Source organism: Puntigrus tetrazona, unplaced genomic scaffold (genome assembly GCF_018831695.1).
Source record: "Puntigrus tetrazona isolate hp1 unplaced genomic scaffold, ASM1883169v1 S000000233, whole genome shotgun sequence".
Classification (NCBI taxonomy): domain Eukaryota; kingdom Metazoa; phylum Chordata; class Actinopteri; order Cypriniformes; family Cyprinidae; genus Puntigrus; species Puntigrus tetrazona.
This window is the reverse complement of record NW_025047901.1, coordinates 462,400-486,556: the sequence shown is the minus strand read 5'-3', so window position 1 is coordinate 486,556 and position 24,157 is coordinate 462,400. Positions and strand designations below refer to the sequence as shown.

The window sequence follows — 24,157 nt, the reverse complement described above, 5'->3', positions numbered from 1 at the left end:
ACTTTCACAAACCCACATCCACTGCTACATATGAGAGAAAAAGTACACTCTTACGGTGTGGGTTCAATCACTGCTACGGTATTTTAGTTTTTTTTTCTTTTAGTTCTTTAGTAAAGTTTTAGTAATTTTGTGTCTTTATTTTTGTATTTTTCATTTATTTACTTAGCATTTTTTTCCGCCAAAAATATTTTCATGGTTTTAGTTTTAGTTGTTTTAGCACTTTCCCAAAAATGAGAAATTCCTTGGAAAGTACCATAATGTTTTTGGTTTTTTTTTCGTTAATTATTATTTTGTTTTGGATAGCATTTTACTTATTTTTATTAAACAATCATGCCCCATTGTAAATCAACTACAATCCTGTGTTTGCAATTACAGTCCTTGTGTGTGTATATACATACACACATACATACATATGTATATACTATATATATATATATATAAGGACAGTAATTGCAAACACAAGATTGTAGTTGATTTACAGTGGACACTACATACTAATATGAAGTAAGCAAGATTTTTTAAAGTGTACTTTGATAGCCAGTGATATATTTGTTGTTATTATTTTCGACATGATGCCACAAATGCTGTTGATAGAGCTTAACTCCTATTGAACCCGGAACATTCCTTTAATTTGATAAACCCTCTCGGAGCCGGAATGTCTGTGATTCCGCTGTGTTGCAATTCCATAATGTGTGTGTGTGTGTGTGTGTGTGATAAAACCACGGCCATGTTTCTACGCTGCTGGGGTGACGTTCATTAGCTCCGGAGGAAGACGCCAAAGTCTCTCTCTCTCTCTCTTTTTTTCTCTTTTGTGCACTCTTTCCAAACTTGTGGGCACTTTCCTTCTGCGTCTGTGTTTTTTCTCGCGCTTGGTGCCGGAGTGTCTGCGCTGGTACCTCAGCACATAGCTCTGTCCTGAGATAAGCCCAGCACGCTCTCCCTCGCGCTTTTCTCGTCTGTTTTCTTCGGTCAGTCAGATTGCTGCGTTGCTGTCGTCCTTGACTCGCTCTCATCTCCCATAATGCCCTTCACTAGTATGTGACATTATTATCGCAGCCTTTAAATAAATCACCTGAGTTCCTCCCCGCTCTTGTCTTTCTGTTGTATTTGGGATCCTTCAGAGAGTCAGGAGGTTCAGACGGGAGCCGTGTGTTTTCAGAGACATGAATGTTTTGAGAGTAAACCGAATGGATGGAGTGAAATCATCGAGGAATAGATTCAACACGAGTCTCCTTCAGAGGCCTGTTTACTCACCCACCACCTCAGAACTGATTTATCAGCCTGAGACGAGAGCTCAACTCCCTCGGCTCTCCAGACTGAGGAGGACTAGCTCACCTCCTACTGGAATATTTGCCCCCTGTCCCCCCGAAACACCGATAGTAAAACTGATAGAAACAAGAAGGAGAGAAAAGAAGAGTCCAAACTGGGTTTTTAGTAAAAGCTCTATACAACAGGAAAATAATAATAATAATAATAAAATGTTGGGAAAGATCGAAAGAAATTGAAACATTCTGAAAAAAATGCACGAATGCAAAAAGAATAATTGAAAAATATCTAAGATATTGTTAGTGATATACGATATCGAATTGTTATTATTATTTTCCTGTTGTATAGAGCTTTTACTAAAAACCCAGTTTGGACTCTTCTTTTCTCTCCTTCTTGTTTCTATCAGTTTTTACTATCGGTGTTTAGGGGACAGGGGCAAATATTCCAGTAGGAGGTAGGCTAGTCCTCCTCAGTCTGGAGAGCGAGGGAGTTGAGCTCTCGTCTCAGGCTGATAAATCAGTTCTGAGGTGGTGGAGTGAGTAAAGCAGGCCTCTGAAGGAGACTCGTGTTGAAATCTATTTATATCGTGATTTCACTCCCATCCATTCGGTTTACTCTCAAAACATTCATGTCTCTGGTACAGCTCCTGTCAATTCTCCCTGACTCTCTAGGATCCCAAATACAACAGAAAGACAAGGCGGGGAGGAACTCAGGTGATTAAGGCTGCGATAATGTCACATACTGGTAGAAGGCACTTCTTCGGAGATGAGGCGAGTCAGGGGCGAGCAGCAAGCGCCAACATCTGATGACCGGAAAACAGGCGAAAAGCGCGAGAGGGCGTGCTGGGCTTATCTCAGGTTGAGCTATGTGCTGAGGTACCATGTGAACCTCCGGCTGTGAAAAACTGAGCGCAGAAGGAAGTGCCACAAGTTTGGAAGAAGTGCACAAAGAAAAAGAGAGAGGAGACTTTGGCGTCTTCCTCCGGGCTAATGAACATCACCCAGCAGCGTAGAAACATGGCCGTGGTTTATCACACACACACACACATTGTAGGTGCAACACAGCGGAGATCACAGACGATCGGCTCCGAGAGGGTTTATCAAATTAAAGGAATGTTTCGGACAATGGAACAAGCTCTATCAACAGCATTTGTGGCATCATGTCAAAATAATAACAACAAATATATACTGGCTATCAAGTACTTTAAAAAATCTTGTACTTCATATTAGTATACAGTGTCCCTGTAAATCAACTACAATCTTGTGTTTTAATTACTCCTTATATATATATATATATAGTATATACATATGTATGTGTGTATGTATATACACACACAAGGACTAGCAATTGCAAACACCTAGATATGAATTGATTTACAATGAAACATGATTGTTTAATAAAAATAAGTAAATGCTATCAAAACAAAATAATTATTGAAAAACCCAAAAACATTGTAGTGCTCAGGAATTTCTCATTTTTGGGAAAGTGCTAAAACAACTAAAACTAAAACCATGAAAATATTTTGGCGGAAAAAATGCTAAGTAAATAAATGAAAAATACAAAAATAAAGACACAAAATTACTAAAACTTTACTAAAAGAACTAAAAGAAAAAACTAAAATCTGTGTGATGATTGAACCCACACCGTAGAGTGTACTTTCTCTCATATGTAGCAGTGGATGTGGGTTTGTGAAAGTGGGTAGCCACGTTTCCCATTTCTGTGGAAGTCTGTAGCATCTCAAGCTGTTGGGGTCAGTTTAGGGGTCTTTAGTTCAAAGAAGTGTGAAATCCTGGCCTAAAGACAACAAAAATGCTTGGATTCTCGAGTCGCTGTAAATAATGAAACCAGCTGCTCTCCTGAAGGAAAATCAGACTTCCTTAAGTATTCTAATGTCACTACCCGGCTTTTGGGCGTATTAAATTTTAGACTAGCGAACGCCCCCTCTTTCTCTGTCTGTACTTTGCTAGTTCATTAGCAGAAATGAATTTGAAAAGTCTCATTTAGATAGTCGCTTCCATGGGCTCTCACACTCCTATGTTTCTGTCATGCAGCCTACCAAATCATTGACTCTTATTACACATGTAAATGGCTATCATAAAATAAAAACTCATTTAGATTCTTAATGACTTGAGCAGCAGCCTGGCCTCCTTAATGATTACCTCTCTCCTCATTAAGTATTTATCTCTCTGCGTCTCTGGCTTCGCCTCCATACCAATGATGCTTGCAGGAGAAGCGGGAGCCGCGTTTTACACGGACACGCGGCGGCTCTGCTATTACATGATACCAATCATATGCAAACCGGGCGGCCTCAGCGGTACAGGCGAAACAGGTCTTATCACGATAATTAAAGTGAAGCGTTCGGCTGTAGTTGCACTGCAAGTGAGAGCGAGCTAGCAAAATATCGGGGACAACGCCGCAGAGGAGAGGGGCGTGTCAATGAAAGTGGGTGTTCGCGGTGCAGACGTGGCTTATGATACACAAGGGGTGGAGTCTAGGATGTTTCTAAGGGAGGATGTGCATGACTAAAGCGAGGTGTGCAGAAGAAGGAGTTTATGTCAGAAAAGTAATAGGCGTGGCTATGAACAGAGATGAGGTGTGTCCTAATAGAAGGTGTGAGCGATTATGAGAAGAGAGGAAGATATTTAAGACGGCCGTGTCTAAAATAAAAATGAGTGCGTGGCACTACAGCCACTGATCGGTGTTTAACATCAAATTACAGCAATATCGTTTGACAGGCGATGGTCGCCAGTCGATGACTGGCGTTGCTTCAAGTTGAAACATCTAATAGAGAGGAGGGGTATTGTCTAAAAAAAAAAAGAAAGAGAGAGAGAGAGGGAGTGTCTAGAGGAGAAGAGAAGTATGTCTAAGAGAAAAAATGGGGGAGTGTTCAAACAAAGCGGGCATGTCTTAAAGGAAGAGGAGTGTGTCTAAGAGAGGAATGCATGACTAGAGAGGAGGGCATGTCAAGAAGATGGGCATGTCATATGGGTGGTGGGTGTCTAAGAGGAGGGTGTCTGAGAAAGATGGTGCGTGTCTTAAGCAATATGTAAGGTAGAGGAAGGCATCAATGCATCAATAGAAAGGACCAATTTTTTCTCAGCATAAACGACTTCACAAGCGGCAACATGGCTGCTTGAGTGAACAACTAAGACACATCTGTAGATCTCCTCACAATGAAGTTAGGAAATGTGATGAAGCAATTTAAACTGTACTTAAACTGGGAGCGCTTTGACAAGTTTCTTTGTCAGTAGCCAGCGCAATAATAAAAAAAAGCGATATTAATATTAAGTAGTAATGTACACCAGCAGGCCATGTGTGTATTGTAGGAGCCAGGCGATATGATGGCGTTATGTGTGATGTCTAATTCACAGGGGAATATTTTCACCTCTACGCCCTGACACTCTGTTTCAAAGGACAAGGGAAGGGGAATAAAACAGAATTGGGATTCAGCCTAAAGATAAGACTGGTGTGTCCTAAGGGATCAAAGGTGGTTCTAGAGAAGATGCGCATGTCTAGGAGAAATGATGTGACTTAGTGAAGATGGGGAGCATCAAGGCAAAGAGAGTGATGTCTTTGATGGAAGTAGAATGTTGTCATAATGAAATTAAATTAACTCACGATTCATCGACTGATGCACTCAACCGTCGTTTTCATATGACGTTCTCTATTCCACTGTCTTCATATCACATCTTGTCATCACAATCTTCCTCAGCAGCGTGTGACCCAGGGGGTCGGGGAGAGGGAGACCCGCGTCCAGGGCGGGCAGCCGTCATCATCGACACAGAAGCCTATCCTCTTTATTCCGTCTCTGATCAGTTTCTACAACGTTCTCAAAGTCCAACACTGTCAAAAAACAAGCATATACAAACAGACGATCAATATCGCAGGTTATGGGTATCCTTTGAGCTTGTATATGCGTGACACAACGAATGAGTATTAACCTCCTCTGGGATGAGTTAATAAAGGAAGGCCATGCATCTGAATTATATTCGTATAATAATGCTGCTTTGGTAGCGAGTAGCCTGCACACACACTCACACACAAGCACAGTCTATATATTCCCCTGTGGACAAAAAGATTGTATATCTATTTCCTAACATGATCTTTGGCTAATCCACTGATACACACTCCCGAACAACTGCACAACAGGTGCAAATTAAAGTAACAATTGTATGTGTGTGCGTATGTGACTGAACATTATTGACAGCAGAAGCCTTTTCAGAGGTGTAGCCTGAGGTTTGACAAGTTAGACTAAAAGTAATGCTCTCTGTGGGGAAAGAGAGACAGCGAAAGAGGAGGAAATAAGAATAGAAAAGCCAAAAAGAATAAGTGAGACATTCAGGCTTGATGTGTGGTCCAGATATACCTTCTTGTACATTCAAAGCACCCTTCACCGCGCCCAGCGACCCGGACGCCAATATTTCTGGACGGCCGCGGTGCGGAAGACTTCCACGGAATCTGACGCGAGAAAAGTTCTAGGAGCAAAAGTATGACACACCGGCCATTTCGCCACATGCGGCGCAAATCCATTAATCCTTATTCATCAAGGATGCATTGAACTGATCAAAAGTGACAGTAAAGACATGTGTGATGTTCTGATGGATTTATATTTAAAGCACATGCTGTTCTTTTGAACTTTCTATCCTCTGTGTATCCCAAAAATCATTATCAGTTTTCCACAAAATATTAGGCCGTGTGACTAATATTATATTAATAATGCAAATCATATCAGAGCAGCAGCCCAATAATTATTTTTAAAACATATTCACTCAACAACCATTTGACGTTTTAAATAGCATTTTACGGTGTACTCTTTTTACCTCAAGTAAATGCAGCCGGAAGAGACTTGATGTGATGGCACAAAAGACATCTGGACATTAAAAAGAGGTTCTGAAAGCTTAGTGTTCCTGAACAGGTTAGCCAAACCGGCTAAGAGAGACAGAAGGAGAGAGACAGAAAGAGAGAGACAAGCGCTTCCACAAAGTAGAAGTATCTTGAGAGAGATTAAAACAAAATCCATCAACTTTGTACAGCTATGGAAGACCGATAAATAATGATGGGTTGGGTGGAACTTCAGATGGAGTAAAAACTCGGGCGGAGCATTGTTTGTGACAGACAGCTATCACGCCCGATATTATTATGCGGCACAATAATTCCAACCTGCTAATGTCACGGCAGCCATTACAGTGATTCCTCACATATCTCTAATCAGTCTTTTGTGTTTCAGCATGAACCTGGCGATAATGTTTACTTGCGGCTAAGTTCTCCTCTGATGACACTCTCTCTATTCGTCGGCATCTTCTGCAGTGTCCGAGAACAAAAAGCGTTATGGCTGCATTCTGGCGCCCGATGCTACCTCTCCTCTGCTTTGATTTCAAACAAATAAAAGAACATCTCTCACTCGATGCCACAGATAATTAAAATGACATTCCTAATTGCTGATCTTTGTTAATGTTGGAGGCAACACCACACGCAGACGAGCCTGTCATTTCTGCGGCTGATGTCACTGAGGCCAAATTGCGAGATGGTATTGATTCCGATGGCGCTTCTCCGCAAACACACTTAGATGACAAGCGAAGGAGCTCAGAAAAAGCTGAAAATCTAATAGCTATCCTCACTCTATAACTGCTGACAAAAAAAGCGCGTTTAAAGTCGTCTGACAAAATAACTGTGTCGAAAGTATTATGGAAACCCATTTTTTTGTTCAAAGAACTACGTTCATGAATTCAGACTAACTAACATTCAATAAAAATCAATTTTGGTTATTTAATTTGTGTACTGTATATTTATTATAAGCACACATATTTATGTATTTATATTCATATAATATATAACTAACTATATTTAAAAATATAAACACAACACATTTTTCTCAAACATATTCACTCTATATCAAGCACAGAGCACACACAACCTTTTATTTGGATGTGATTATTTGCGTTGTCGTTGCCTGGCAATAAAAAAACTGAAAAACATTCTCTTTTCACTTAGTTAAACTACTTAACTAAATAGCTAAACGATAAAATTGCATACAAACAGACTAAAGAAAAATATTCCAAGCGTAAATCTTTTTTCAAATATTATAAAACTGAAATAACACACATTATGTAACATATTACACTTTATAAAAGAGCTGCGATATCCTCACCTCAACTTCCTGTTGAAAAATGTCTGAAACCGTGCTCATCAAAAAACACAAATGCTGTCCCTAAGAAAGAACTCCAGTCTTCATCATCAGCAAATCAGTTTAAAATCCAATGTATCTGCAAAAGGCCTCAAAGCAGAGCCAGAAACACAGGCAGAAGTCGACAAGTGTCCTTCTTCACTTTCCTCACTGAACGCAGTAATCCACACGAGTTTAGTGCTCAGGCTGGCTCTCTCCGCTGCGGCTGCAGGCCCGACGGGAGGGCCTCTCAGCGATCAGGCAGCTAGAGGCGAGACCAGCCTGGCCCTGGCCCAGCTGCGTGTGTGTGTGTGTGTGTGTGTGTGGAGGTGACAGACCCCCTCAGGTAAACCTACGCGCTGCGCTCGAGTCGTCAGGGCTAATGGGAGGAGGCGTGAACCGTGCTGAAGATAACCCGACCCTCCGCATGCCGCCTCACACATACCAGATCACCTGAACACCTTCAGCTCAACAGATCTCAACACTCCTATCTCCCTTTCGCCAGATTTAACAGATCGAGAAATAAAGATAATAATAATGTATGTAAAAATACTTGGGTTACACTTTACATGAGTTCCAGTTTGTTAACATTAGTTAAATCGTCCGTTGACGTGAACTAACAATATATAATACTCTTAAAGCATGTTAATTAAGTCATATTATCTTCTTGACTGAATTATTGGACCGAGCAGTCATGCATTTATTTAATGTCAACAACTATGAATAAATGCTGTAACAAATGTACTGCTCTTTAGTGAATGCATATAATGGAGGCAATCTTACTCCTTTTATTTAAACTCATTTTAAACTCCCCCAACTCATCCTTATAAGTGTATTTTTAGTGATTTTTAACCTAGTCAAAACCTAACTAGCACTGTCAAAAAACACTTTTTAAAAATGTCTGTTTACGTGCAGGAACAATTTTATTTAACTCCAGCGATTTGCTCTTTCATGGCTTAGACGAGATCTCAGCTGTGCATCTCAACTTTGTCTCTCTTCTTCACCTAGCATTTTCTAAGTAAAGAAAAAAAAATCAGTGCAAAAGCGTGTCACATAAGACCATAGATATAAATAATTTATAGAGCAGCAGATCTAATTTATAAGAAAAAAGTCTTTTCTCCGAGAAAAAGCACGATTTGTGACTAGTGTTTATCAAAACGACAACCTTTTTATTTATGTATTTATTGCTTGTGTGTCCATGAACCGCTTTCATATGAAGCTCTTCCAGATTGATATGGGGATTTGGGGAAGCCGTGCAAGCGCCTCAAGAAAAAAATAAAGAGTAGAGAAAAGAAAGAAAGGGGCGAAAAGGCAAAAGGGGGTGGTGTGGTGAAGAGAAAGGGACAGAGGGCAGCAGCCGAGGCAGACAAAAGACGAGTGAAAGAAGTGAAGCAGCTTTGAGAGGCCAGTGAATGGAGAAACTCAGCGTGTAAAACAACTCCTGTGTCTGTGGATCCAGGGCGGCCCGGCGGGTGTGTTTCGAGAGGGTGGATATGTTCAATAATTTCTGCCGTGGCGGCCACAGTAGCGGACTCTGGGTGAATTAAAGTCCCATTTATATTGGGGCGGAGCAACAGGCTGGAAAGGTTCGCCGCTGGCTCGGACGACCCGGCACGCGCGCTTCCACCATCTGCTGCTGCTCGGAGTCGCGCCCCCTCCGTCCGCAGGCAACCAGAAACATGCACAAAAGATCTCTCGCCCACCGGGATGAATGACGCAATAAAATCTGTGTGCACAGAACAACTAATACAGAAAACCCGAGCCAAGCGTGAGAGAGAGATTCAGCCAAAACTGACCAAGGCTAGCATCGATGCATCTCAAAAAATAACATGCATGCTTCGTGCCTTTGTTTTCTATGTCGAGCGCTTTTTGTGGTGAGCTGCACTGAAAAGTGTGATCACGAATCACGATTTTCTTTACATTAAAGAAATTTAAAAGCGTGCACCCGATTCCAGTTTGCATAATATATCTTCCCCCAGCTGTTTATATAGAGCTGGATGCATGCATCCGATCTCGTACGCAGATACACTATACAACCAATACTGAACTGCTTCTTTGTTCGCCTCTTTTTGGTCTACCTTATTTGTCAGCTCTAATCACAAATAAATGCAACAGGCATGAAGATGCATTATAAACATTAATAAGCTTTTATGGAAACAATGTGGTGTTGGTCTCTTGACAAAGTTGTTTAATAGCATGCATATTACTAGAACGTTAGCCATTTATTGAAGTATATTATTAGCAGATATCAAGCACATATTAATGCTTTATTCCGTTTGACCTTATTCATCATAATCCACCCAATACCTAAACTCAACATTACTTACTATTAATAAAAGCAAATTAATTTATTGAGAGAAAATCATAGAAGTAAATAAGTGTTGCATGTTCTAAAGTGTTTATAAACGTATAAACTCAGTAATTCTTTAAATAAGCTGCTTTTGAAGAGCGTCGTTGCGAAAGAGCTAAGCGACCGTCAATCCATTATCCAGATGATCGTAAAGTCATTCTTTACATAAAATCAATCAATAAATGTTGCACATTCACACCACGACATTTTCAAAAAGTATCACGTCTGCGGTTGGGACGGATGTACACATTTGTCAGGAGCAAGCCTAAATCTGAACTCCTGGTCTAAAGAGAAAAAACAGGTCAGGTGTCTCGAAGGAGAAGCGAGAGGAGGCAGGGTGTCGGTGCAGTGAGCGGGAGTAACAGAAGTATCTCCGGCTCTCATCCGTCAAACAAAGAAAGGTTAAAATTAGAAAATTTATTTATTGATAATTTCCCAGAATAATTAGAGTTAATATGGAGGTTAATTAATATGCCAAATCTCTCAGCGATGTTCGACAGTAGTGTTGCAGCAGGTAGCCCGTTAAGCTCTCGCATCATTTGGCTGGCTGTCAGTTAGTGACCGTAATTACCGTAATAACCAAATACACACAAAACCTTTAAGCGGGATAAGCGCTTTCTGCTAGCCCGGCACACGCCACTTCTCTACGCACAAAAGGCGCTGAATTTCTTATTTTCTCGTCTGAAAGGGCCTTTTATCTGTGATGCGTTTGGCGGTGAATGAGGCGAGCGTTCAGCACGCTTCACTTTACTCTCGCGCTTTATATTTTCCCATAAGCGTGTATAAATATAAAGAGGAACAAACGACACCTGCTCACAAAATTTATTTGCTGTCTTCCACCTAAATATGTTCAGATGGGGCGTTTCGTGAATGAACAGGATGAGGAACGTGGAAATGCTCCTCGACTCTTTTTAATAGGTTTATATCAAATATTGATGCAACTCCAAAGAATCCTCAACTGTGATCGCTTTAGTGCGTATTTGACTGCCAGCTGATCTCCAGCTCTAACGTTCATTCAAGTACACACACACAGACACAGGAGCGCTTTCACTGCTGTTTGAAAAACACACTTCTAGACTTCTGATCACGGCAAGAAATCCGCGTCATGGCTGAGATGCCACGAACAGCGCTTTCAGAGGCGTGATTTAAAGTAAATAAACTGCAGTCAGATGTCCTTTTAAAAAACTTCTTAAACTTTGGGAGAAACTAACGCCCAGAAGCTATTGATTCCATTATAATCCCAGCAGAGAGACATCACAGATAAAAGGAAAGTTTTCACTGGAACAAAGTTCTCCAGTAACTTCCTTGAGTCCTTAACGATATTCTCAAAACATTAACCAAGATTAAATGGCGTGCAGATTACAGGATGTTTATTTCTGATACATTTTAGCTGGAACTTAAACTTTTTTTATGTTTCGCATTCAGATATAACATTCCATACGAGCGTAAAGAAATGATATGAATATTAACAAAAGGTTATTAGATCTAATTTTTACTGGTAACATATTTAGTAGCTTGCAACATTTTTTCTTTATAAAACAAAACTATAGCTTTTAAATGTTCAGAGAATATATAAAGAAAAGGCGAGCTTGTTATGAAATGTTAGTGGGATTAAACATTTATTAGAAACATTTTGATTTAGAAAACTGCGTCTGAAGATGGAAATGATAAAGTTTCAAAAAAGAGTGGAGTGGCGAGCAAATCTTTAAATTATTTATGAATTGATTTATTTTCAAACTCTCGAAAGAGTTATGATGGAAATCACTTGATCACGATTTAAGCGATTAAAAATGCAGTGCCGCCGTTGACCAATCACAATCGAGTATCCCAGAGAACCGTGTAATAAGGTCTGTTAATGCAGTTGATCTTCTCTGTTGGAATACTCCAGGTCTCTTCCAGGGTAACGCCTCTCTGCCCTCCCCACCCAAAATGCTCTCCTACAGCAGACAGACACAAAGACACTCAGCCTCCTTCCACCTGCTCCTCTATCTCTCTCTCTCCCTCCTATCTCTCTCTCTCTCTCTCTCTGTCTCTCTCTCTCTCTCTCTCTCTCTCTCTCTCTCTCTGTCTCTCTCTCTCTCTCTCTCTCTCTCTCTCTCTCTCTGTCTCTCTCTCTCTCTCTCTCTCTCTCTCTCTGTCTCTCTCTCTCTCTCTCTCTCTCTCTCTCTCTCTCTCTCTATCTCTCTCTCTCTCTCTGTCTCTCTCTGTCTCTCTCTCTCTGTCTCTCTCTCTCTCTCTGTCTCTCTCTCTCTGTCTCTCTCTCCTCTATTTCTCTCTCTCTCATGTCTCTCTCTCTCTGTCTCTCTCTCTCTCTGTCTCTCCTCTCTCTCTGTCTCTCTGTCTCTCTCTCTGTCTCTCTCTCTCTCCTGTCTCTCTCTCTCTCTGTCTCTCTCTCTCTCTCCTCTCTCTGTCTCTCTCTCTCTCTCTCTCTCTGTCTCTCTCTCTCTCTCTCTCTCTCTCTGTCTCTCTCTCTCTCCCTCTATTTCTCTCTCTCTCTCTCTCTCTCCATCTCTCCATCTCTCTCACATGGGCAGGTAGAGGAATGCGCTGTGGACGCAGTATGTGTGTTAATGGAGTTGTGTCTGTCACAGAGCAGTGTTATCAGACAGACAAACTATTTAATAAGGAGCGAGAAGCGTTTGATCATCATCACACTCTTTCACTAAGCCTGCTATCGTGTACCTTCAAGTCAGTTGTGTTGGGAAGAATTATGATCTGTGACACTGGCTATTCACGGCATTCTCAACTCTCCAGATAAAAAAAAACAAACTACACACAGATTCTCACAGCAGAATCCACGGCATGTTTGCAGATAAAGGCCCGTAAGGTCTATTTTAATAAAACAGAATTTATAAAAATAAATAACTTGCACTAAGTACATGCAGATTTAAATGTGAGCAATCACGGAAAATTAATTTTACCACAGCTGATTAAAACATCAATACATATTGTACAAGTATTCCCGATCCACTTTTTGTAAGCGTGTTCGCCTTGCACCAAGATTAATAGGAGCCTGGCAGTAACATGTAAAAATATGTTAAACAGATTGCACCAATGTGTTTGGAGTAATAATATTTAAGCACAATCTGAGATAATTATACTCTGTAACGGGATCATTTGACTGTGATTTGTGATATAAATAAAGAGAATAAGGCATATGACAGACAAAGGTAAGAGTGTGTTTTCCTTTCTTTGGAATAATTTGCGCTGATGAATCTCATTCACAATAAGAGCAGGAACGTCTGTTAGCGAAGAAGCTGATGAGTCTAAATACGACAGTAGTAGCGCTCCGTCAGTGTTCGGTACACATATATATTTTCCTCATATTCTGACTCTAAACTATCACCGGGAATAAGTACAAGCTGAGAACAGCTGATTTTTGAGCCACTCAAGGTTGCACTGCATTCTGGCTGCATAGTCCAGCCTTTAGAAAGAAAAACCTTTATCTCTGTCCGACAAGTCCCACCCCTGAAGATCAGCATGACTTTCTACAAATCAAACACTGAAATAAAACCGTCGTGTTTGCATGAAGAAGAACACACAGAGTCATCCCTAAACATGGCTCCCCGTGCACAGGGAAAAGATCTCAGGAGTTTTCTCCTAAAAATATTAATAAACACAAATAGAGGAGCAAATGAAGTCAGTAATGTCCATATTAGCAAAGTAGTAGACATTTTATTTCATGCTAAGCGTAGTTCAAATCTATTAACTCACTGATATAAACATTTTAATGAATCATTGTGGAATATTACTTGTACTGTGCACATTAGATAATCTTCTTCTTCTTCTTCAGCTTATCCGGGGCCGGTCGCGAGGCAACAATCTAAGCAGGGACGCCCAGACTCCCCTCTCCCCCGAACACTTCCTCCAGCTCTTCCGGGGAACGCAGGCGCTCCCAGGCCAGCGCCAGGGCATAGTCCCTCCAGCGTGTCACAAATTCTTCCCGGGGGCCTCCTCCCCGATGCAGGACATGCCGGAACCTCCTTGGGAGCGTCCTGGGGCATCAGACAGATGCCGAGCCACCTCCAGCTGGCACTCTCTCGATGTGGGAGGAGCAGCAGGGGTCTACTCCGAGCTCCTCGAGTGACTGGACTCCTCACCCTATCTCTAGAGGCGCCCAGCCACCCTGCGGGCTCATTTCGGCGCTTGTATCCGAGATCTCATCCTTTTCGGTCGCGGCCCAAAGCTCATGACCATGGTGAAGTAAGGCAATCGACGATGCGTCGAGCCGCCTTGCAGCTCAACTCCTTCTTCACCATGACAGACCAATTTTTAGCGACCCGCGTACTGCAGAAGCTGCACCGATCCGTCTGTCGATCTCGTTCCCTCACTCGTAGAACAAGACCCCAAGATAGCAACTCCTCCACCTGGGGCAGGCTCCCACCAACCTGAGGGCAAGCCACCTTGTCGGCGGGGACCATGGCCTCAGACTTGGAGGTGCTGATTCTCATCCCAGCAGCTACACTCAGCTGCAAACAGCCCAGCGCACTGTAGGTCTTGGCCAGATGTAGCCAACAGAACAACATCATCAGCAAAAGCAGAGAAGCTATTCTGTGGTCACCAAACCAGACCCCCTCCGGCCCCAGCTGCGCCTAAATCCTGTCCATAAAAATAATGAACAGGACCGGTGACAGGCAGCCCTGTCGGAGTCAACATGCACTGGGAACAAGTCTGACTTAATGCTGGCAATGCCAGACAAGCTCTGCTCTGATCATACACAGGATTGGACAGCCCCTTAGCAAGGGCCTGCCCATATTCCCAGAGCACCCCCACAGGACACCACGAGAACCGGTCGAATGCCTTCTCCAAATCCACAAAACACATGTGGACTGGTTGGGCAAACTCCCAGGAACCCTCCAGCATCCTGAAGGGTATAGAGCTGGTCAGTGTTCCACGTCAGGAGCCGAAACCCGCATTGTTCCTCTTGAAGCTGAGTTCAATATGATTGATTCTCCTCCAGTACCTGGCATGGAACTTTCCCAGGAGGCTGAGAAGTGTGATCCCCTATGGTTGGAGCACACCCTCCGGTCCCCCTTCTTAAAAGGAACCACCACCGGTCTGCCCAGTCCAGGCACTGTCCCAGCGTCCACGCGTGCTGCAGGGCGTGTCAGCCAGAGACAGCCTCACAACATCCAGAGACCTGAGGTGCTCCGGGCCGGATCGTCCACCTGGTGCGCACCACCGAGGAGCTTCTCAACAGCCTCATTGACCTCAGCCAGGGTGATGGTCAGGTCCCCGGTCCCCGGCCTCCTGCTCCCTCCAGTGGAAGACGTGTTGGCGGGATTGAGAGATCCTCAAAGTATTCCTTCCACCGCCCGGCAATATCCCCAGTCGAGGTTAGCAGTTCCTGTACTGTATCACGGTGTTGGCAGGGCACTCTTCCTTTTCCTGGCGTCGGACGGTTTGCCAGAACCTCTTTGAGGCCGTCCGATAGTCATTTTTCCATGGCACTCCCGAACTCCTCCCAGACCCGAGTTTTTGCCTGCACAACCACCGGGCAGCGGTCGCTTGGCCCACGGTACGTCAGCTGCCTCAGAGTCCACTTAGTGCAGGCCCGATGGGACTCCTTCTTCAGCTTAGCCGACATCGCAGCTGATGTCCACCACGCCGGGTTAGGTTACGCCCGACATGCTGCGGAACTTTACGGCCACAGCTCGGACGGCTGCGTCGATAAGGGTAGAGAACATAGTCCACTCGGACTCAATGTCTCCAACCTCCTGATCCGGTCAAGCTCTGCGGAGGTGGGAGTTGAAGATCTCCTGACAGGGAGTCGCCGCGTTCCCAGCAGACCCTCACGGTCGTTTAGGTCTACCAAGTCTGTCGGCCTCCTCCGCCCATGAATCCAACTCACCTGGGTGGTGATCAGTTGACAACTCGCCCCTCTTCACCGAGTGTCCAGACATGCGGCGAGAATCAAGATGATGCAACCACAAAGTCGATCGTCGACCTCCCGCCCTGAGGTGTCCTGATGCCACGTGTACTGAGCGGACACCCTTAATGGCGAACATGGTGTTAGTTATGGACAGACCGTGACTAACTGGGAATTCCAACAACAGAACGCACCACTCCGGGTTTAGATCGGGGGCGTTCCACTCCACAATCCACGCCCCTCCCGGGTGTCATAGCATCGCCAACGTGAGCGTTGAAGTCCCCCAACGGGACGATAGAGTCCCCGGTTGGAGCACTTTCCAGCACCCCTCCCAGGGACTCAGAAGGCCGGGTACTCTACACTGCCATTGACCCGTGAGGCACAAATGACAGTGAGAGTCCTCCCAACCCGGAGTGGGGAGGCGACCTCCCGTCCACCCGGGTTAAGCTCCAGCACATGGCGGCTAAGCTGGGAGCTGGGCAAGCCCACCAGCCTCGCCTCTGCTGTAGAGCAGCACCAGGTAGTGAGTCCAGCCCCTTTGAGGAGATGGGTTCCAGAGCCCAAGCAGTGCGTGGAGGAGTGAGCCCGACTATCTCTAGCAGTATCCTCTCGACACTCCACCCAACAACTCAAACTCCTTCCCCCATGAGGCGGCGTTTCCATGTCCTAGAACTAGGTTCTGAGTCCAGAAGTTGGAGTTGTCAGTCCCCGCCTTCGACTGCCACCCAAACCACGAGCACCAGCCTTACAGTCCACCTGCAGGTGGTGGGCCCACGGAGGGCATTAAGATAATAAAATATTAAATGTGTTTTACTGACTATTATATGATCTTTGAATAATATAGAGCTTTAAATGAAAATAAATATTTAAAGTGTACCTTGCAATATTCCACTTTAGCACTATCAGATACACAAGTATGTATTTAATTGGACTTTGGTACAATTAAAGTGCATTAAGTAAGAATTTGTAGAAATTGCAAACATGAAAATGCATTTGAAGTACAGTTAGCATGAACTAAATGTATTTCAAAAGCCTTCATTGATGACTACGCATCCAAATGTCAAACTGTGGCTCAGAGTTTGCAGAAGATCATTACAAATTCTCCAATCAAGTGCAGCCTCCTCGTTAACCCGTTCTATTTGGGTAACAAAATTTATATTGAAACATATCTCACGAGAGCAAAGCAGAGGCTTTTGTTTTCTCGGGGTCTATCAAGCGAGAAAAAGGAAGCGCCATTTATCAACCTGATGCTGTAAAATACGGAGGCCTTTCAGTGCGCATGAATGAAAAATTAATAAAATAAAAAAGCGCACAGGGCGGAGAGGAGAGTGAAAACAGCCTCTTGGGCGTCTTCAGACCCAGTGGCTGATCACGAGAATTCGCATTCATTGTAGGGCGAATTTTCCCACGATGCGTTTTAGGCACAATGAGAAGAGTGAAATCGATGCGAGGGCAGGTTTGGGAAAAACATCTGTGCTCAGGTCGATCCTGTCATAAAACTCTGCCAGCGCCCAGCTGAGAGTCAGAGCGGATAGAGGGGCGGGGAAGAGAGGTCCTCAGATGGTATAAAGATCAGAGCCAGGTTATCAGGTGAGGAAGTAGAGCCCCCGGCCAGCCCAATCTGAGCTGCTCATTCAGATGCTAATGAGAGGTAGAAGACACATCTGTTTATTCCCCCACCCTTCGAGTCTTTGTCACCTAAAGCTCCCACCAGGTATCAAACAAGCTGCGAAACAGCCTCTTTTCATCCTGTACCTCGTTCTCAATCCAGCAAATGAACCCTGGTGGCAGGGAGGCTTGAAACAGCAGGGCCTCCGATGCCCACGCACCACAGCACAGTTACAGCCCAATTAACCCTTGCTCACCGGCAGACACCAGCAGCAAGCTGTTTAACTCAACCGGCCGGTTACAAGCGCTCACGGCGAGATAGCGATTAACTCTGGAAAGCGAGTTCGATGTCTCGAGCCGCGGCGCAAAACAAACACACCCGAGAAACGGTGAGTTCCTCACCTGCCTTTTCTCTGTCTGAGAAACACCCGGCGCGTTTAATTAGAGGCTGGATGCGATCGCCTGCTCTGTCACACAAGACCGCTCGCGCCCAAATAGCGACCTGAGACGGAGCGGCCAGCGACATGGCGGACCCGCTTAAGCTTTCTTATGCTAAATCGCCTCTCTTAGCCTAATCTCCAGCTGGGCCGCCGCTTACAACAGCACGCTGCACCTTTACTGCAGACAGAGGCCGTTAACGTGACAAGATACTCACATATTCATATACTTTAGATATTTGAGACAATAGGCTAAACTATAATAGATCATATCTGAAAGGTATTTACCAGCTGCAATCCAAATCAAGCAAATGTTGAATTTCGTAAAATGCTTAGTGATTTTTGTAAATATGCTGATATAGTCTGGCTGCTGGTAACAAAAATAGTCAAGAATTTCCCAATGCAGCAAAGGTATAAAACCCAACATGCATGTGACTTGCCATATTACAGCATCATTTATCTGTTTTTTTTCAAAAATCGACCCTATCATCCATGTGTATGTTACAAAAATACCTTTAAATGTAATAAAACTGTTTCTACTCTCTTGTGATGCATGCGAGGACTTCTCATTCATTTTCTGCAAGCTCATCTGCCTCATATAATAATACTCTGTAGGCATGGCAAGATTCACTGAATCATCGGCTTCAAAACTTAATGATGCAACCCGATTTAAAAATGTGCATCTGAAACAGTTTAACATTATTTTCCACGTGCATCACATTTCTTATATCTGCATTATAGTACTCTTTGTACTGTTCAAGCCAATAATTTGAGACAAATATTGCATATGTAGCTTGATTTTCCTATCTAAACTGTTTCACTCATCACGCCGCCGACCGTGAATATGATGTATCACAACACGGGATACATAGAAAATATATTAACATGGAGAAGTAGAGCTGCATTTCCACCAAATAATAACAAAAATTAAGAAAAAAAACTACCTTATCATATTTAATTACATAGCATAATTTCCCCCATTTGCATTGCATTGATCAAAATGTACCACATCATTGAGATGCATGTAAATCCTTCAGATTATGAGATACACATGCCTAACGATCCAACCTCCTTTGTCTTACATTGGCTTGTTTTTCAGTAATCCTGCAGCTCCAGATGCAACATAAAAAAAAAAACAGAGTGCACCTAATGCCTAAGTTCTCTTTTTGTGAGTAGCATCAAAAGCGCGGTCTTTCCAGCCAGTGGTGCACCACAATGCGGCGTGTTCCTTACATAATTGGCGTTCCCTGTTCTCTTTAGGTGTGCGGAGGGCCGCCGAGTTGCGCAGTGAGTAAAGTGGAAGTTTTGATGTCCTGTCCACCTCTCTGGCTCAGTTCCTCCGGCGTTTCCTCCCGAGCCGTTCTCTTTTGATCACAGGCATGAGCCGTTTCTTGCGAGTGCAGGTACCTGGGGTACGGCTGATGCTAATTAGCTCAGCAGGATAATTGATGTGTAGATTACACATGAACAAATGCCTCGACTTGTTTGTTCTTCCTTTCCTCCCCCTTACCTCTGCCCTAATGAACAGCAGTACCTGCCTCGTTAAAACCAGCTAATGCGCGAATGCCGCAGGAGAGCTTTCCCAGGTGAAAATACCTTTCAGAGGAAGCGCATAAAACATACACGCTCTGACCTGCAGAAAATGCCTCCGCTGGCGCTGGGTTGCAGGCAGCTCAAAAATTTAAAAACAATTTCTAAATGAAAGGCGTGCCATTAGAGTACCAATGAGTTCTATTCGCCCTGTAATGCCATTTCCTTCATCTTTTGTCTCAGAGGCTATTATTAGCTGACCTCTCGGCTGCGTATCCGTTCAATGGGTTTGAATTTGGTCATTAACAAGTGAATATCAGCAAACACATTTGCAGACCCTGCCATTGCTAATAAACTAACAATGAGTACAAGCCTAATTAGAATGCAATGAAGAAAGCGGAGGCAAGGAGTGCACAGGGGTAAGGCAAGGCAGGCGGAAGAATAGACAGGTCATTATGAGGGCGGATGTAGAGAAAAGGTGAACAGTTGAATTGTAAGCCTCCTCGCGGTTCCACGGACAGCTATAATCCGTCTCGCTAGTTTACGTTAAACGTTATTGTGGACTCCCGCTTTCGCAGCGCTTTGCTGCACACACAGAAGCGCGCACACGAGCCAAGTCTGCGCCTCTGGTGTGTCCGTGTGTTCTCCCAGACAGTTGACGGTCTCCGGGTCAGAGAGATTCCCTCTGCTTGGCCGTTCGATGCGCTTCCTGTCACAAACTGAATTCCTGCAGCTGCTCTCAGATCTTTATTCAGACCAGTCTTTGTTAAGCACATTATTTGCTCGTATAGACCTGCAGAAAGTATGCTACTAGGAAGATTTCACTCAACTCTGCGTGCTTTGTTGAGACAGGACGATATTTGGCTGAAATGCAATTGTTTGAAAATCTGGAGATCCAGTGGTGCAAAACTCAGTAGCATTTAAAGTTGTCAAATGAAGTTCTAAGCAATGCATATTGCCAATCAAAAATAAGGAAACACAAAACATCTGAGCTTTATTTAAAATCTAATGATTTTTGGCATAAAGAGAAATGGATAATTTTATTTATACCCATATACTCGTATTTCTTTTGCTCAGGCTCACATTTGTAAGTGACTTATCTAAAGTGACTTGCATTGAAAAGAGCATTTTTCTAGTCGATCGACTAAACTGAAAAATAATCAAAGGCCACGAATTTTAGTGAATTCAGAGTTTTGAGATGGAAGTCCGGCTAAACCCAAACTGCTAAGTTTTGCTTTCTCAAAACTAAGCCAACAGGGATCTAATCCTCCAACAAACTCCATAAACACACTCCTCTGCTTTAAGAAAGTGCAAGGAACCATTTTTTTCTCCTCGATATTTCTGTAGACACCATAATCATCTTATACTTTCTTTGTTGGGGATTTTCACGTTTCTCCTTCCAGAAGATAACAACACAATAAGCTGTTACCCCTCTGCCCGCTGAAGGACATGAGACTGTGTCATCACGGAGAGGGAAACAGGCATGCCAGAGCTAAGAAAAACTGTATTTGGACTCCTTGCCGAGAAACTTGGAGAAAAAAAATGGTAGTCGGGCAAATGGCACTTTCCATCCTGGCAGTGAATTCTCCCTCCATCCCCTCACTCCTGGAGGTCTTTTGTTTTACCTCCTTCTTCCTGTCACCATCTCGGCACACAATCAAACGACGGCAGGGGTTTACTTCTCTGTCTCAAAGAAAGATAGATAGAGGAGAGAGAGAGAGAGAGGAAGACGGGAGTGATTGGAGTTCTGGCTGGGGTTTCACCAGGTCACAGGAAACCTGGACTATGCAGATGTTTAACTAAAAAAAGCCTTTCATCTTCTTCTGCTTTGCTGGAACTTCCAAGCGCCGGAGACTTTTAAGCACGGAGCTGATAATGAAACCTCTTTTTCTTTCAGCAGCAGATATGAGACCTTTTTCATCCAAAAACTATACACTCCCGCTATCACCATTAACAACAAACGCAAAACAGGTAATTAGGAGTTTAAGGAAGTCACATAATGGTGTTTTCCTACATTGTATAATTCAAGAGTGAAGTTGCTGCGCTACTAAACCTGCAGCAGAAATAAACATCTGTATGTATATTAGGTGCTTAGGTTAAATGCTTTTTTTTGTAATGTGGTTGTTATTATTCAAGAATAACCGGACGTGAAATACTCTCAGGCCAAAGACAGATATATGAAGTGATGCACAAGTGTGAATTACACGTAGTAGATAGCGGAAGACATTCATTTGTTGTAAATATGGGACAGATATAAAAAAAAAGGTCTGTGTTTGGGAGTGTGTGATCGTGTTTCTGTGTTCTGTATTGTAATCCTCCCAATGAGGCAAACGATTCATAATTCAGTGCAAAAAAAAAAAAAAAAAAAACAATCTATGCATAACTCTCTAATTTAGAGATAACAATCTAATTTAACTCTGAAACATCATCACACAGTTGGTTTACATTTTACAAAGTATGAATGCATGTTTAGGTTATTTTGTCTTCATGTCAGTCCGACACTTTCCCAATCAATCTAGTGGAACGGATTCTTAGAACCAATCTGTTCACGAATCGGACTCAATCATTAAACAGTTCTCACATCAACAAAAGCCGTCTATCCATCTACATTTAATAAAGAGAGTATATAACCTGAAACAGAAAGTGTACCCCAGTCGTTGGACTCACTGGCTGTTTAGTTATTTTCAGAAGGACAGTGTTCTGTCAGTATCACAGGCCTCCCACCAGCTCATCTTTATTAAAGAGCATCTACTGACACCCATAATAACCCAGAGCTCCATCAATCGGCTAAGGACGGAGAGGGACATCCACCTGGGGACCTGGAGAAAAGGGATGAAGCCGTGAGGTGAGAGGACACACAGAAAGGGCCACCGCTACCGAAAGCTTTCATTTGTGACGGGCTTGTTTCTTTTTTAGTGCATGTGTGTGTGTGTGTGTGTGAGCCTGTTTGTTACCGCGGCTCTTATCTGCGCTGGTGTATGTGTAAGGTGTGAGAGGATGAAAGCCGTGTGGGTGACAGGAACTCAGCTGCGGCACGGCAGAAAGAAACTAATCAGCCTTTTTGGCAGCTTGAACTGAGGCGGTTAGGTAGCCTCGCGCTAACCGCACACGCGCGCTAGCTCTGTCACCGCTACAAATTGGCTTCTTACAGAACTCAAGGTGCCAACGGACCATTAGACGCACAAAAGCAAGAGTTTTCTTAGCGTCTCATGTGAAAAAACCCAGCACCTCCCCGCCGAGTAAAACACACACTGTCTGCTCCTGATCAGGGATGTTTGGAGCTCTGGAATATCTCTGTTCTGCCGGAGCTAAGATGTTTTTTTCACAGGGGTGAAATGTTTAAAAATGTCAGTAAAGTCAACAGAATCAATTTATTTACACATCTTTCCATCAACCCTGTCTATACCGGGACGCAAAATTGTAATATTTACTTTCGATGCCTTTTACTAGTGGTCTTAAATCCTAATGTAATACATGATTCTGGAGCACGAAACCTTTCTTCAGTCACACAGGTGAAGCAATAGCCAAACAATACATTGCAGCAGTCAAAATTGTCCTTTTCTTTTTTAAGACAAAGATCATGATTGCATTGCTAAGAACTTCATTTGGCCAACTTTAAATGCACTGTTTTTAACCAGTGATTTTTAAAGAGAGCTGCCTAATATTGTCCTATCCTAAAAAAACCACACATCAATGCAAAAGTCATTTATTCAGCTTTCAGATTATGCATACGTATCAATTTAAAAAAATGACCGTAATGACTGGTTTCTAGGTGCTTCAGGGTCACATATGTCCCCAAAACACACTACGGAAAAACTGCTTAGCATCGCTTTCGATGCTTAAAGTTGATGGTTTGTAATGGCATTCGTATGAGGATGGTTTCGCTTTCTTTCTTTCTTTTTTCTTTTATGTTCCGGATATTAGAATAAATAAGAACGCAGCTCCTTTTAGCGCTACACAAACGTGGCTTTATTCTCTAATGGCTTGAAAATAAATCAAAGCGCGCAGACGCACCTGCACACGCGGTAAACAGGTTGACGGAGAGGAAGCTGTCACCAATTAGCGGCAGTGCTAATCTGGTTGTGTCGAGAGGATTATACTCTGTCCTGGTGGGACGGGGAGAAATTTCATTTTCTGAGCAGCGTTCGCGAGACTCTACCTGAGTCAGCGGAGCTGTGCACGTCAAATCCGTGCTGAGATAACAGTTAATCATCTCTCGCCCTGAGAAACTGTTTCCCTCCACTGGGCCCGAGCACCCGGCGCTTCATTCCTTCTGAAAACACACGTGAAAATGTGACCTAACCTCTCACCAACGCCAACACGGGAAGCGCACCACCCGCAGAACTCCTTGAGATCTTGCACACTTGTTTACGAGGTCCGTGCTGCTATCGAGAAAATGTATTCAAGTGACTTTGGTCTGAATAAGACGGATGTGTTATACTACACTCTTAAAATAAAAGGTGCTTAAAAGGTTCTTTATAGTAATGCTATTGAAGAAGCATTTTTGGTTCCTCAACGACCCTTTCAGTCAAGGGTTCTTTCTTTGCTTTTTACAATCTCAAGAACCTCCTTTCACCGTGAATCTTTCATGAAACAGAATCGTTCTTCAGATGTGAAAAAATGGCACGTAAAGTTCCTTTTATTTTTTAATAGCGATTAGCTATTTCAATAAGTACTATTATTAATAATACTTCTGAACAAGCAGGAGATAAACTGTACAGAAATGTACAATTTAAAGTCAAAAGTTACATCATTTTACATCTTTTTTTTTAAATCCACATTTCTGGGTTCAAGAGCAACTTCAAGAGCAGCGAATGGGAGAGTAACACAAATATATTTTTTGCTCATATAGCAAAATGAAAAACTCGATAAATAGTTTTTATAGTTTGATGCAAATATGATATAATACAAATTAAGGGTCCATAAGAGGAACT

At 43.1% G+C, this 24,157-nt stretch overlaps 1 long non-coding RNA gene across 1 annotated transcript in view; it reads right to left on the bottom strand.

Annotated features, from left to right (window-relative positions):
• Positions 1 to 5,066: 5,066 nt before the first annotated feature.
• LOC122333285 overlaps positions 5,067 to 24,157 on the bottom strand; it is a 54,135-nt gene continuing 35,044 nt past the window's right edge. The window contains exon 4 of the long non-coding RNA XR_006248614.1: positions 5,067 to 5,109. This is a non-coding gene — a long non-coding RNA (uncharacterized LOC122333285). The remainder of the gene's footprint in view (positions 5,110 to 24,157) is intronic.